Source organism: Lissotriton helveticus, chromosome 3_1 (assembly GCF_964261635.1).
Source record: "Lissotriton helveticus chromosome 3_1, aLisHel1.1, whole genome shotgun sequence".
Lineage (NCBI taxonomy): Eukaryota > Metazoa > Chordata > Amphibia > Caudata > Salamandridae > Lissotriton > Lissotriton helveticus.
Genome location: NC_136061.1, coordinates 1,365,721,663 through 1,365,738,103, shown reverse-complemented (window position 1 = coordinate 1,365,738,103; position 16,441 = coordinate 1,365,721,663). Strand labels below are relative to the sequence as shown.

Below are 16,441 nucleotides of genomic sequence, written 5' to 3'. Positions count from 1 at the left end.
ACTGGCGGTCGCCAGTAGGTATATATAGTTAGGATTTTTTCCCTATGGGTTTTTTGAAAATTCTATGTCTAATAACTTTGGCGTTTGTGGACGGAATTGGCTGAAATTTTCAGGAAAATGGCACATTTTGTTTCTGAGCAGCCCCTGAAAATTTTGGGGGGGTTCGTCAAGGGGGGGCCGAGAAAAAAGGGGGGTCCCAAAACGCGTTTTTCCCATGTTAATTTCCATAGGGCGGTTGGCCTCACTTTTAGCCCGAACGGCTGAATGGATTTGCACGAAACTTGGCAAAATTGTAGGGACTGGTAGCCCGATGTGCCTTTTGTAGGTCTCAATATATGTGCTCCAGTGGATTTTGAGAAATTAACGTTTAAAAAAAGATATATATCTGTAACAGCGGACCGGGCAGCGCTCCAGGACGCGTACTTTTCGCGCAACGGAGCTTTGTGAAGCGAAGCTGATTGGTTCTCTGGCGTCTGTCAACATTCCAAAAAGTCCGTAGCTGCCGCCATCTTGTCTCTCGGTAGGATCGAGAGACAAGAGGAGGCCAAAACAAAGGGGCAAATAACCATAAGGGGGCATAGTAGATCCTCCCTGACCCCCTAGGTTTAATGTGGAGGCTTTAAAACGGCCCCGCGGGGCAAAAAAAAATAATTTTTTTTTTGTTTTTTTGCGTGGGTAGCGCCCGGTCCGGGAACCGGGAAGCTTTCTGGGCAGCGTACTGCAATGAAAAATGAATGATAGACTTTTCAAATACTGTTGTTAATTGATTGTTGGTTTTGTTGATTATTTTTATTTTTTTTTTATTTTTTAAGGATTGTTTATTGTGTTTAATAATTTATTAAACTTTCTAACGCGGCGCGTCATATGACGCATTACGCGACAACGCAGGTCCAGAATATAGTGAAAATGTCTCCACCAACCAGCGGACGGCACACAACCCCTTTCAGCAGGCTAAATAGTTCTGTTAAATGACAACAGAAGGGACAGGCAACAAGAACCATCAGTCAAAGAGGGGAGGGCAAGTTCTTCTCTACCGGGTCACGTTGGAGCGCTACCGGAACTGATCGAATTGGTAGTCTACAGTGTTTCTGGATGTTTCAGACTGAAGCTGGCGTTAGCATGAGAGCACCACCATTTCGTAGCTCCGTCGTGGCCATTCCACGAGCAATCATGCTAGGCGCTCCCCACCAGAAGCCTGCGGGAGTCGGGGGCCCCCAAGACTTTTGTAGAATCTTCAAGGATGAGGGGACGGTTTCGAGAATGGAGCCCAAGCTCTAGCAGACAAGCGTCCGAGTTCCAAGGTGTCGCAGGCCCATTTTAGTGGACCACGCCCAAATCTGAAGAGATGGCCGCCATTTTGAGAGTCCTGTGGCAGCCGCCTATCGCTGCACCGCAAGAGCGGGAGCAACTCAAGTACATGGTGAGCGAGACGCTGTAGTCGAAAGAGCGGGCGGTAAACAGCTGAATAGCGGAAGAGGCACAGTGTAGCAAAAGCGGGCTGAATGGCAAATGAAATGGAAAAGGGGTGCCCCACTACAGCGTGTCTTTAGGTGAAACGGATTGTGGGACAAGGTGAAGAATGGAAGAGTCACCAAAAGGAAAAAAGTTCCGCTTGACCCCGGGAGCCGGCCACCTATGTCGGGGGCGATCTCAGGCCACACCAGGGCAACACGACTTGGGGAGGGGGCCGGAGCCAAGCGCCCCCTCCGAGTCCGCGACATGACACCGTCCCTCGGGGGCCTCCGTCAAGCGGTTCAGGGTGGCACCGCATCACAACAGCCCCCACTTACTTTAAGAATAGTGAAGATGAAGCAATTGCAAATAGGCTTCAGACAATGTTACAAGCACTCCTCAAAACTTTGAACTTTCAGAGTGCATGAGTTGGGACAGCGAGGGGTGATTTGGTTTCTCGGACTGTTTTTCTGGTCTCTCACCACTGGCATACTTTAACGTTTTCTTGTTTCTAGGACATTAATAGGTTTTATCATTACGTTATGTTATCGTTTCTTTGTTTGTTGTTTAATAAAAGTTCATGTTCATCAGTGGCCTACTGATTTTCGTTTTCCTATTTTTTTCTTTCCAGGTTGTTTCATGGTAAAGTTTCTGTTAACAGGATACAGTGATCACTTCGTTATTATTGCATATGTCCTTTTCACTAGGGGTGCTCTCTGGTCGGGCCAGATGACGTATCTCTAGTAAATGGTCCGGGTGAAAAAGGTGCATCAATCAGTGGGGAGTAGATAGGCATGACAGATTACAACGGGGGAGAAAGGTCCGCATTACGTACCCTTTCACTACTTGCAAAGATTTTCCTACGTTTATATGCAAACAGGGAATACCTCCAAAAAGAACTAATTCCCAAACAGTCAATGTTCGGACAATCAATCAATCAATGAGGAATGAAATAGGTACGACGTGTTAAAGGCTTGCGTTACCTACCCTTCACTATCTGCAAAGGGAGAGAGAATATTCCTATTCTTCCTCGTTTGCAGGTAGAGAAGATCCTTAAGAGAATTAACTTCGAACAATTCAATGCTCGATTGAAACAATCAACAAGGGGTACTGTGAACACAAATGAAAGCCGCTTATGTACATACGCATTGCTATTTTCAACAGGTTGTTCCTAATGTTTCTATTTTAGCGAGGTCAAAAAGAGATCCCATTAGTGGCCTACTGATTTTGCTCGATTCCTTTTGTTTTTTTACACGATTTTTCGCTATCTGCAAAGACTAAACAGAGTATTGCGACTCTGTGCTTGTTTGTAAATAGAGAATGAACCAAAGAGAACAATCAATCAAATGGAGAGAGAAGCAGGCACGACGTATTACAAAGGGGGCAAAGGGCTGCGTTAACTACCCTTCACTATCTGCAAAGAGAGAGTACTCCTAATAGAAATGAGGGGTGGGGGGCAGTATTCAAAGCAGATCAGTGTGCATAAACACGAAAATGTTTTTACTTACCACGTACTTGACATTCGACAGCTTATGATATTTGCTATTAAAAAACCATTGAAATTCACTGAAAAAACCATAGGTTATAGACCATATATAGTTAGGAATTAGCATTTACAAAACCTTGAAAATTCACTGAAAAAACCATAGGTTATAGACCATATATAGTTAGAAATTAGCATTTAAAAAACCTTATTTTACTCACACAAAACCATTGAAATTCCATATATAGTTAGTTGCACTAACTATATATCGCGCACCCGCAATCCACTGCTGATCATGTCACATATTACATCATTCATGACATGGTCAGTGACATCACTGATGACATCACTGATGACATCTCAAATGACATCACTGATGACATCACTGATGACATCTCATTTGACATCATTCTTGTGCTAATACGATAAACCTCTTCAGACTCTAATATAACCTTAGATACACTCAGTGTAAACAGACAGTCACACACTGCCACTCATCCATGGAGTTACTCACACACCCAGTCAGTCATGCAAAGAAACAATCTCACCTCCATTTCTTCAACTATACAGTTAAACACACCTTACTTATTGAAACATATACTAACACATATTTACTCTCTTATACAATCCCTGATACAAGTTCACAATGATCGATACAACCACTCACTCATTCAGTGGCTCTCATGCACAGTTATTTATATATGCCAACTCTCACATGTACTGTGTTTTACATATGTACTTACTATGACATGTAGCATTGAGATATCCATTCACTCATCAATACACTCATGCACACAGTCAACTGCCCATGTAGCTGTTTCCACATGCACTCTTGAACTCATACACCTAGTGAATAAACTGCTCACACATCTATGCATAGAGTCACACACCTTACAGCCACCCCCACACAAACTCAATCTCCCATAGAAATACTTGGGCAACCAATTAATAACACATATAGCCTCTCGTATAGCTAATGATCAACACATGCAGCAGTTTACAGAACAACAGACATAATGATGCACAAATTAAGACAGTTTAGTCACTAACCCATGCATTCAGTGAGACACATTTAATCACTCACTCATAGTCAGTCATGCACCTACTAAATCCTTCATCCAGACACTTATACATCCACTCAAGACATATTTTAACTTTACAGAAAAATACAGTCACTGGATGTTGTCATCAGTGATGTCATCAGTGATGTCATTTGAGATGTCATCAGTGATGTCACTGACCATGTCATGAATGATGTAATATGTGACATGATCAGCAGTGGATTGCGGGTGCGCGATATATAGTTAGTGCAACTAACTATATATGGAATTTCAATGGTTTTGTGTGAGTAAAATAAGGTTTTTTAAATGCTAATTCCTAACTATATATGGTCTATAACCTATGGTTTTTTCAGTGAATATATATATATATATATATATATTACCTACTGGCGGTCGCCAGTAGGTATATATAGTTAGGATTTTTTCTCTATGGGATTTTTGAAAATTCTATGTCTAATAACTTTGGCGTTTGTGGACGGAATTGGCTGAAATTTTCTGGAAAATGGAACATTTTGTTTCTGAGCAGCCCCTGGAAATTTGGGGGGGGTTTGTCCAGGGGGGGTCGAGAAAGGGGGGTCCCAAAACGTGTTTTTAACATTGAGTTTTCCATAGGGCGGTTGGCCTCACTTTTAGCCCGAACGGCTGAATGGATTTGCACGAAACTTGGCAAAATTGTAGGGACTGGTAGCCCGATGTGCCTTTTGTAGGTCTCAATATATGTGCTCCAGTGGATTTTGAGAAATTAACGTTTAAAAAAAGATATATATCTGTAACAGCGGACCGGGCAGCGCTCCGGTTCGCGGACCTTACGCGTAACGGAACTTCGCGTAGCGAAGCTGATTGGCTCTCCGGTGTCTGTCAACATTCTAAACAGTCCGGAGCGGCCGCCATCTTGTCTCTCGGTAGGATTGAGAGACAAGAGGAGGCCAAAACAAAGGGGGAAATAACCATAAGGGGGCATACTAGATCCTCCCTGACCCCCTAGGTTTAATGTGGAGGCTTTAAAAGGGCCCCGCGGGGCAAAAAAAACAAAACAAAATTTTTGTTTTTTTTGCGTGGGTAGCGCCCGGTACGCGTACCGGGAAGCGGTCGGAGGAGCGTACTATGAGGAGAAAAGAAAGACAGGGTATAAACATTTTGGCAATTTTGTTATAAATGGAAGGTAGTTCTGAAAAGAACTGTTTTTTTATTCTTTTTCTTTTTTTTCTTTATTTTAATGAATTTTCTGAACAATTTTTTGATTTTTTTTTTGATTTTTGAAAACTATTTTGTGTTTTTTTTGGGTTTTGTAAGGGGGAAATAACAAAAAAGCAGGGTTAGAACATGTCTCAACAGGAGCAAAAAAAAATAAAAAGGATTCATTGTTTTCTCATCTTGTAGCATTTATGATTTTCTCCAGCTCGGTTAATCAAAGTAATACTCTTCTCTCCATAAGCAATAGTTCCTCCACAATATATACAAACTATTTTGTAGTGTGCAAAAGGAGCTTGAATATTGGGGATTATTTCTCGGCCTTCTGGTCCGGCGAATGAGCTTTGTCCCCTGTTGGTGCTGGGGATGACATCTGGGGGGTTGGCAGCAAGATCCCTTACTTGTGCTTGGGAAAGATTATTAGGATGCCATCGCTCCATGTGGCGAATCATTGTATGATTGCCAAAGCTGTATTTCTTGTTGGGGTTGCCACGAGAAAGTATAATTTTGCAAATCAAACAAGACACCTGGGGTGCGTTGACCTTCTTTTGTCCAGGTGGAATTTTAAAGAATTGCCATATGTAGTGCTCTTTAATATGGCTCTGCCTTGGTGTTTCTGGCAGGAACTGCCTTACTTGCTCTTCCTCCTCCTCCTCCTCTTCGTCCTCATTATCTTCCTCTCTACCAAAGTCCAGTGTTGGTGGTGGTCCTTTTGGTGGTGGTGGTGGTGGTGGTTGCTGAGAAGCACCAGCTGCAGCTATTACAGAAGCCATTGTGAAAAATAGGTCTTGCTCTCTGGAAATAGAAAGTAAGAATGAGGTAAAAAGGAGGGGTTTTCATCATTTGAGAAAAAAAAATAGTTCTAAACCAATGAAAAGTGTTATTTTTAGGTCACATGACCAAGCCTAACAACATTATGAAACCAAAAGTGAAATGAACCAATGAAAAGTGTTATTAACAAGTCACATGACCTCTCACGCTTATGTTACGCGCTGCGGAACGCGCCCCGGATAGCTTCCGGGTCGCTGCGCTTCGCGCCTTGGTCCGCGCCCCGGAGCACTTCCGGGTGCGCTAACGCGGTACGTCATAAGACGCATTACGCGGTAACGCGATACGTCGCGCTTTCGCGACGCGCCGCAGATCGCTTCCGGGGAGCTGCGTTTCGCGCCTCGGTCCGCGCCCAGGAGCACTTCCGGGTGCGCTAACGCGGCGCGTCATAAGACGCATTACACGACAACGTGATACGTCACGCTTCCGCGACGCGTCACGATAATGATTTCTAACGTGGCAGTTGCGCAAACGGACCGTTTACCGGTTCGCGGCATCAAATTGAGCTAACGGAAAGCTTCCCGGTTAGCGGACCGGGAGCGAAACAAAAAAAATATTTAAAAAAAATTATTAATAAACATATAAAATATATTTTTGGATTGAAAGAAGAATACATTTTACAGCTATACATATTAGCTTTTAAAAAACCAATGAAATTCACTGAAAAAACCATAGGTTATAGACCATATATAGTTAGGAATTAGCATTTACAAAACCTTGAAAATTCACTGAAAAAACCATAGGTTATAGACCATATATAGTTAGGAATTAGCATTTAAAAAACCTTATTTTACTCACACAAAACCATTGAAATTCCATATATAGTTAGTTGTACTAACTATATATCGCGCACCCGCAATCCACTGCTGATCATGTCACATATTACATCATTCATGACATGGTCAGTGACATCACTGATGACATCACTGTTGACATCTCAAATGACATCACTGATGACATCACTGATGACATCACTGATGACATCTCAAATGACATCACTGATGACATCACTGATGACATCACTGATGACATCACTGATGACATCACTGATGACAACATCCAGTGACTGTATTTTTCTGTAAAGTTAAAATATGTCTTACATATTTAAGAATGAGTGGATGTATAAGTGTCTGGATGAAGGATTTAGTAGGTGCATGACTGACTGTATGAGTGAGTGGTTAAATGTGTCTCACTGAGTGCATGGGTTAGTGACTAAACTGTCTTAATTTGTGCATCATTATGTCTGTTGTTGTGTAAACTGCTGCATGTGTTGATCAGTAGCTATATGAGTAACTATATGGGTTATTGATTGGTTGCCCAAGCATTTGTATGGGAGACTGAGTGTGTGTGTGGGTGGCTGGGAGGTGTATGACTCTGTGCATAGATGTATGGGTTCAAAAGTGCATGTGGAAACAGCTGTATGGGCGGTTGACTGTGTGCATGACTGTATTGGTGAGTGAATAGATATCTCAGTGCTACATGTCAAAGTAAGTACATATGTAAAATACAGTACATGTGAGAGTTGACATATATAAATAACTGTGCATAAGAGCCAGTGAATGTGTGAGTGGCTGTATGGATCATTGTGCACTTGTATCCAGGATTGTATAAGTGAGTAAATATGTTTTAGTATATGTTTGAATAAGTAAGGTGTGTATAACTGTATAGTTGTGAAAATGGAGGTGTGATTGATTCTTTGCATGACTGACTAGGTGTGTAAGTAACTCCATGGATGAGTGACAGTCTGTGAGTGTCTGTTTACACTGAGTGTATCTAAGGTTATATTAGAGTCTGAAGAGGTTCATCGTATTATCACATGAATGATGTCATCAGTGATGTGATCAGTAATGTCAAATGAGATGTCATCAGTGATGTCATCAGTGATGTCATTTGAGATGTCATCAGTGATGTCATCAGTGATGTCATTTGAGATGTCAACAGTGATGTCATCAGTGATGTCACTGACAATGTCATGAATGATGTAATATGTGACATGATCAGCAGTGGATTGCGGGTGCGCGATATATAGTTAGTACAACTAACTATATATGGAATTTCAATGGTTTTGTGTGAGTAAAATAAGGTTTTTTAAATGCTAATTCCTAACTATATATGGTCTATAACCTATGGTTTTTTCAGTGAATTTTCAAGGTTTTGTAAATGCTAATTCCTAACTATATATGGTCTATAACCTATGGTTTTTTCAGTGAATATATATATATATATATATATATATATATATATATATATATATATATATATATATATATATATATATATATATATATATATATATATATATACACAAAGACTTCCATTCACGAAAGAAAGGGCGGAGGCCAGAGGGGGTTCAAAGGTAAGACCAGCTTTATTCGGCAGGTTTAAGCAAAGCAGTGTTTAGGCTGATGCATTTCGGCTAGATGCCTTCTTCAGCGCCCTGCGTTGCGTGGCCAGCTTCACCAAATAGTTCCAAAGCTGCACCCCTTCAAATAATGGTCCAGAGGCTCCTCCCCAAGCTCATTGCGCTAACCTGTTGCTCGTAGTAGAATGGAATGAAATGAACTGCAACTCCCAGAATGCACGGAATCAGTGCATCAAGGTCGGTGGTGTGGGGGATGCTGATTGTAAAGCAGAGACACAGTCTGGATGGTGCAGGTGGAAAGTGAGGCTCTGCACAGGAATCTGCCAACGTCCACGAGTCCCTCCCTTTGTCCCCTCGGTCCGCTGCTACCTCCGAGTCCAGGCAGGCAATTAGGGCGGGGACAGCCATACAACATAGCGTCCTGATGGAGGTAAAGTACCTCGCGCCACCCATGCTGTGCCCGGCTTGAAGGTGGACACTGGAACTCCCGGTCCCCCAGGCCGTTACTTCGCTGACCACAGCGATGGTGTGCCAGTAAATGTCCAGGTCGCTTTTGCAGCAGGGCCATCCGGATACTCCTCTGGCTGGAGCAAACAATATACAAAGACTCCCATTCACGAAAGAAAGGGCGGAGGCTAGAGGAGGTTCAAAGGTAAGACCAGCTTTATTCGGCAGGTTTAAGCAAAGCAGTGTTTAGGCGGATGCATTTCGGCTAGATGCCTTCTTCAGCGCCCTGCGTTGCGTGGCCAGCTTCACCAAATAGTTCCAAAGCTGCACCCCTTCAAATAATGGTCCAGAGGCTCCTCCCCAAGCTCATTGCGCTCACCTGTTGCTCGTAGTAGAATGAAATGAACTGCAACTCCCAGAATGCACGGAGTCAGTGCATCAGGGTCGGTGGTGTGGAGGATGCTGATTGTAAAGCAGAGACACAGTCTGGATGGTGCAGGTGGAAAGTGAGGCTCTGCACAGGAATCTGCCAACGTCCACGAGTCCCTCCCTTTGTCCCCTCGGTCCGCTGCTACCTCCGAGTCCAGGCAGGCAATTAGGGCGGGGACAGCCATACAACATAGCGTCCTGATGGAGGTAAAGTACCTCGCGCCACCCATGCTGTGCCCGGCTTGAAGGTGGACACTGGAACTCCCGGTCCCCCGGGCCGTTACTTCGCTGACCACAGCGATGGTGTGCCAGTAAATGTCCTGGTCGCTTTTGCAGCAGGGCCATCCGGATACTCCTCTGGCTGGAGCAAACAATATACAAAGACTCCCATTCACGAAAGAAAGGGCGGAGGCCAGAGGGGGTTCAAAGGTAAGACCAGCTTTATTCGGCAGGTTTAAGCAAAGCAGTGTTTAGGCGGATGCATTTCGGCTAGATGCCTTCTTCAGCGCCCTGCGTTGCGTGGCCAGCTTCACCAAATAGTTCCAAAGCTGCACCCCTTCACCTGTTGCTCGTAGTAGAATGAAATGAACTGCAACTCCCAGAATGCACGGAGTCCGTGCATCAGGGTCAGTGGTGTGGGGGACCCAGTTAGAGATGCACTCAGAAGGTTTGGAGCTTTGATATTTCGCGGCAGTCTCGCCGCGAGAGATGCACCGCCCCAGGAGGACTGGGGACCACGTGCTTGCCATCCAGACAAGCGCGTATGTGGGAAGGTGACTAAGGATATAGGACTGAGCAGCACGCCGAGGTCCATTCAGGATCTTTTATTGGACACTGCGACATTGAAAGTGCCTCCATTCAGGATTTAAAAAGGACACACACTACATAGTCCATAAGACTGTGCGCCTTACTCATTTGAGGAGCCCATTGGAGGGCATTTAAATAGTGGGTGTGTCCTAGCACAAGGTAATGCCGAGCCTCTGAGGAAAGAGCGAAGGGCTCTGAAACGCGTCAGGCTGCAGACGGCATCCTTCTGTGTTCAATTTTGGTGTACCGAGCAGTCTTTTACCTGAATAAATGCTTTCAACAGCGAGTCTCCTTCTGAGTGCGTCTCTAACTGGGGACAGTTTGGAGCTTTGATATATATATGTATATATATATATATATATATATATATATATGTATATATATATATATATATGACACGCTGGATCCTGACCGCCAAAGATGACGGTAACAACAGGCGTGGACCTCGTCTTCGATCAAGTGTTTAGTTAAATCGTAAACACACAAAAAGCCACAACACAAGAGTCATTGCCAGCAATCCATTTATTTGCGTTTAAAGTGCAAGAGCGAATGCCCTCCCTGACGCGTTTCGCTCCGCAGGCGGAGCTTGATCACATGAAGCGTCAGGAGTAGGACGTGCATTAAATTAAAATTGAAAGCCCAAGCGCCTAAAGAAACAGGACGCAAAGGTTGCAATAAAGCAAAAAGGTAAACAATTTGTGGTTCAAATAATGATGCCATTTGAATTGTGTTTTTTCATGTATGTACAAGGGGACAGAAATAAGAGCATAGTGCTCACATGTCATGTCAAGAACTGGACGTTGCATAAATCAGTAAGATGAATAATTATAGGGAGTAAAAAACAAGTTATTCATTAAACTTATCAACCTAAGGACTATGAGATGAAGATATAAAAGAAAGTGCAGCACAACTGATACATCACAAATGGAAATAAAAACAGTGTGTTTAAACAATCAAATGCAAGTGCATCCGAAACATTCTATTTATCCTCAGTCACAAAAGAGCTGATTATATTTTCACTGGGCAAAGTTATTGACAACCCCCTATCAAAAACAACAATATAAGTCAAATGACAAGAAAAGTGCCTTAGTGCTAAAGTGCAAGTGTTTTAAAATCGATTTCATAATCCAATGAGATACATTTTACTAGCTGCGGAAATCCTGATTTGAAAACTATAAATATAAACAAGAAAGATACAATATAAACACTTCAAAATATCACGCCCTATTAGATCAGGGGACAGAATCATTACGCGACATGTCAAAAACTAGAAACCGAAATTACTCTTTTCACAAGTAGCAAGGTCAGATACAAACAACTTATAGAAAATGATGTAATTCATCAAAAGCATTGAGCCCATTAGGGGCCCGGGTATCAAGCAACAAAATGAAAAATGCCTCTTTTTGGCGAAGCAATTTTTCGCGATCACCACCTCTACCTGGATTGGCTACGGAACACAACAGAGTGTATTTAAGATCTTTTAGTTTCTTGTTGTGTACCGCTTTGAAGTGGCGAGCCACTGGGTAATTCATATCTGAGTTAACTATAGCTCGGATGTGCTGCAGAATACGCTGGTGTGCAGGAAGTTTTGTACTCCCAATATATGACAAAGAACATGTGCAGGTCAGCTGGTATACTACATAATCGCTGCGACATGTCAAATGTTCTCTTATTGGGATCAACCTGTCATTAAAAGCTGATGTATGAGTCCCATTCACAGCAAATGTGCAAGCACGGCACGAGGTGCACCCAAAGAAGCCAGATTTGTTCAGCCAATTAATTTTAGGGGGCAATTCCGGTTGGGTTCTATCAAGTGCATCTTTCATAGAGGGAGCCCTCCTAAAAGTTACGGCTGGTAATTTAGGTAAGAATGGAGCTAGGATAACATCAGTTAATACAATTGGCCACTCCGATCGAATGATGTTGCTGATCTTGGATGACTGGGAGCAAAAGGTGGTAATGAATCGAACAGAGCCCTGTTCAGTAGATTCTGAAATCTCCCTAATTTTTGGGATTAAAAGATCATCGCGAGAGCGAGCACGTACCTTAATCATTGCCTGATCTAGAATGGCTCTGCTGTAGCCCCGGCTAAGGGATCTAGACCGTGATTCCATTAAACATTGATCTAAAATGTCGGGGCTGCTACAGATACGTTTAATCCGAATAAATTCACCCAAAGGTATGCTATTGATGGTATGAAGTGGATGAGCACTGCGGGCATGCAAGATGGAATTACCCGCTGTGCTTTTTCTATGGAGTTTAGTCTGTACGGTGTCATGGTCAATGTAAACCTGGACATCTAAGAATTCAGCCGCATCAGATGTGATGTGATATTGGCAGTAAACCTTAGATTTCTGTCATTGACATTAATATCACTGACGAATGACGCTGCTTGTTCCTTTGTACCTCGCCAAATGATGAAAATGTCATCAATAAAGCGCCAGTAATGCACTAGATGAGGGAGCCAATGTGCAAGGGTAACCCCAAGAACATGCCTCTCCCACCAGCCAACGTGAAGACAAGAATAGCTGGGGGAGAAGCATGAGCCCATGGCCACCCCGCGTTCCTGGTGGTAGAATTCTTTTCCAAATTGGAAATAGTTGTTAAAGAGGCATATCCGTATCATTTCCACAAGCATGAGGTTTGATCTCTAAATCCTGCCTCACGTCCATCCAGAAAATATTTGACTGCCTCAAGGCCCTGGTGGTGGTTGATGCTGGTATACAATGCCTCAATATCCATCACCAGGAAACAAAAATCAGGACACCAACTCACATGTGGCCCACTGGAGGGCAATTAAAATTAATTACATGCAGAGGTGAGTGCCTTTTTAGCTACATTGTGCAGTCTCATGAAATGCCTGTGATCAAGGGGCTGCTGCTCCGGAACTCATAAGGCAGAGAAATAGGTCTGAATGAAGAAATGCTGATTTGCCTTAATAAAGAATCATTGGAATTCTTCTGTTTTAGTGTTAGTCTTCAAACGAGGATACATTGTTTGCATGTGTGTGTGTGTTTGTATATTTATATATATATCAGTTTGCAGAGTGGTGGAGAAAGGGGGTGTGGCCTCTGATGACCTTTCAGCAATCCAGCTGTGTGGGTCTTACTGGAGGTAACAGGAGAGGTAGTTGGCCCCCAAGGACCCGCAAGAGCAGAGGGTACTTCATCCCCCTACTAGTAGTGCGCCTCAAGGTGCATTTTTCAGAGTGGTTGAGAAAGGGGCGGTGGCCTCCAAAGACCTCTTAGCAATCCAGCTGTGTGAGACTTACTGGAAGTAACAGGAGGGGTAGTTGGGCCTCAAGGAAGTCCTGGGGGGGGTGGGAGAGGGCGCAACAACCCCTCCTGCTACCTCCAGTAGGCCCCACACAGCAGGATTGCTAAGGAGTCTTGGGAGGCCATGCACCCTTTCTCCAACAATCCGTAAACACAGCTCCCCTCATGGTGCACTAATGGTTGGGGACTGAAGTCCCCAAAAGAGGGACCTTAGGGGCAAAGAAGCTCTACTGCTACCTCCTGTAAGTCCTACACAGCGAGATTCTGAGAGCTAGTCGAAGGCCCAGCCCCCTTTCTCCACCACTCTGCAAACGTGATCACTAGTTAAAAGAACATATAAACTAACTGGAAAAAACAAAGCTTACAAGGACATAATAGTTAGCAAATAGAATTTAAAAAAAAACTCAAATTCATTGAAAAAAACAAAGGTTACAGGGAAGTTGTAGTTAGGCTGACATTTCACTTGTACAAAACCAGAGAAATTCAGCCGTTATAGTTACCAGAGTTAACTATAACTCACGCCTCCACAATGACTAGCTCATGACCTCACATAATACATCACTCATGACAAGGTCAGTGATATCACTCATGAAATCACTGATGGCATCTCAAACGACATCACTCATGACGTCTGTGTTGACTTCACAGAATCGCGGATGTAGTCACTCATACCCCTATAGAATATTTTATACACCCACTGCATCACAAACCCATTCACATAGCTTCACCAGTACTTACACACCCACTCACTAATTGATAGATCTACACACACATCCACTCGCTCACCCATACTGCTTCTCCTACACCCACTTACCAATACAGCCATTGGCATATCCACTCATACTGGCACTCGCTTTGAGTCAGCCATAGAACTACTCACACTCCTAGACACTCACTTATACAGTCAATCACTCTGCCACTTACTCACCTAAACGGTTACACACACTTATTTACTTATACAAATAGTAACATATATTCACTCACCTACACAATTAGTGACAGAAGCATGCACTCATCCGTATAGCCACTCTCATAGTCACTCATTCATAGTCACTCATATACCACGTCGCTCAACTATACGGCCTTTAACATACCCACTTACTCATCCATACTGACATATGCACTTAATACCTGACACAGCCATAGTCAGTCACTCGCCCATACAGCTTCCCAGACACGCACACAGTACCCCATACGACCACTGACTCTCTCACCCATCCATACAGGCAGTCACACACCTCACCCACACAAACAGACAACCATAGAGGTAGTCAGACAACCAATCAATCACCCATATAGCCATTCATGTACCCACTGACACACTTATACACCCACTTAGACATCAACTGACAGATACTCCTTTACATAACCAGTCACTTACCTATACATTCACTGAGACACCCAATCACGCACTTAGTCAGTCATACACCCACTGAGTCATCCATACAGACACCCATACACCCACTGATTTTCCAATACACCTTAGTGTATATATATATATATATATATATATCTCATAAACTTGTTTGAAACATTCACTGTATGATGTCATTACTGATGTCCTAAATGTCATTTGAGATGTCATCAGTGATGTCACTGACCATGTCATGAGTGCTGTAATATGTGAGGTCGTAAGCAGTGCATTGTGGGGGTGCCAGTTATAGTTAACTCCGGTAACCAGAGCGGCTGAAAATAAATCAAAATAATATATATATGTTTGAGGCATATGAGCTGTAGACCATATGCATTAGCATAGATCGCCATCTGGTGTTGGGCCCGTATTGTCTTTCGATCGCGGTTTCCCACTCTACGCGCATTGTACGTATTGTAAAACAGTCGATCGGGAACTTAGGTGCGGGCCTACCTGTGTACACCACGCCAGCAGTCGATGGAACTGACTCCATTTAAACTATGTCCCGGGTGTCGTGCTAAGTTCCCCCGCGCCGACCTGCACCAGGTCTGCAACCTGTGCTTATCCCCCGAACACGACGAGAAGGACTGCAAAGCATGTCGATAGTTTCGATTGGAAAAGACTCTTCGTGACAATCGGGCTTGACGCCACAAAATGCAAAGAGACAGTGGCTCCGTACGGACATTTTTGGAGAAGATTCAGAGGTTCCCCGTACAGACGTAGAGGCAGAAGAAGAACCAGTCTCAGTCTCCGAAGCAGACTCCAACATGAAGGAAGACCTGAACATCACCCTGTGTCAACATACTGTGGGTACAAATCCCCATGTGACCACACAACCCAAAAAGACTAAGGCTCTGGCTCACCCCCGCTCTCGAGCTTGGGTCGACACCAACAAAAAGTTTCAAATGCCCCGCCCTCCAGCCCGGCTACGAAACATAAGGACAATTTTTCCGGCTCGAGCCGGGCCCATTCTGGTACCGAAACACCACCTTAGGCACCGAAGCATGTGCCTCTCCCTACATCACCGACACAGAAGACACCTTCAGCACTGAATGCCTCAGAGCGGAAAAAAGCTTTGGAGCCGAAATCATCCACGCCGAAATCCTCGGCACCTAAAAGCTCGGAGCCGTCAACCTTCGCACCGACACTCTGAGCAGAAACATCCCGCTCCGAAAGATTCAGGTTCTAAACACACAAAGTAAGCATTCGGTCTCAAAACCTTCGGCGCAGAAAGACCCTCATAAATCTTTCACGCCAAAACTCATTCCTAAGGAGAAAAACGCTCCTTCCAAGGAACTTCCATTTGAAGATACAGTTTTGTACCCAAAACAGAAAAGACTTCGTATGGATCCTAAAACTGGACACCTTACAGCCATTCCTCCCATAAAATGGAAGCTAAATTGCTCAGAGGACTTGTCCTATCCGTCTGAAAAAGGACATGGGTACAAACCCTTCTCCCCCTTACATACCTCCTTCTCCTCCACCTAACCCACATCTACTAATCACACCATCAAATTCACCACCACCCCCATTTTCACCTGAACTCTGGGATGATTATGGGGACGAGAATCAGGACATACCACAGAACCTCCCTCATGACACTGATTCATGGTAAGATTACAATAAAGTCCCTGATCACAATAATGACCCTGACCTGTATCCCTCCAGACCCTCCCCACCTGATGATAATATAGG

The 16,441-nt window shown here is 43.7% G+C and overlaps 1 protein-coding gene across 1 annotated transcript in view; it reads left to right on the top strand.

Annotated features, from left to right (window-relative positions):
• The window catches only part of ACTR3 (actin related protein 3), a 431,810-nt gene that overhangs the window by 402,597 nt on the left and 12,772 nt on the right, over nucleotides 1–16,441 (top strand). The gene's annotated exons all lie outside the window — the stretch shown is intronic.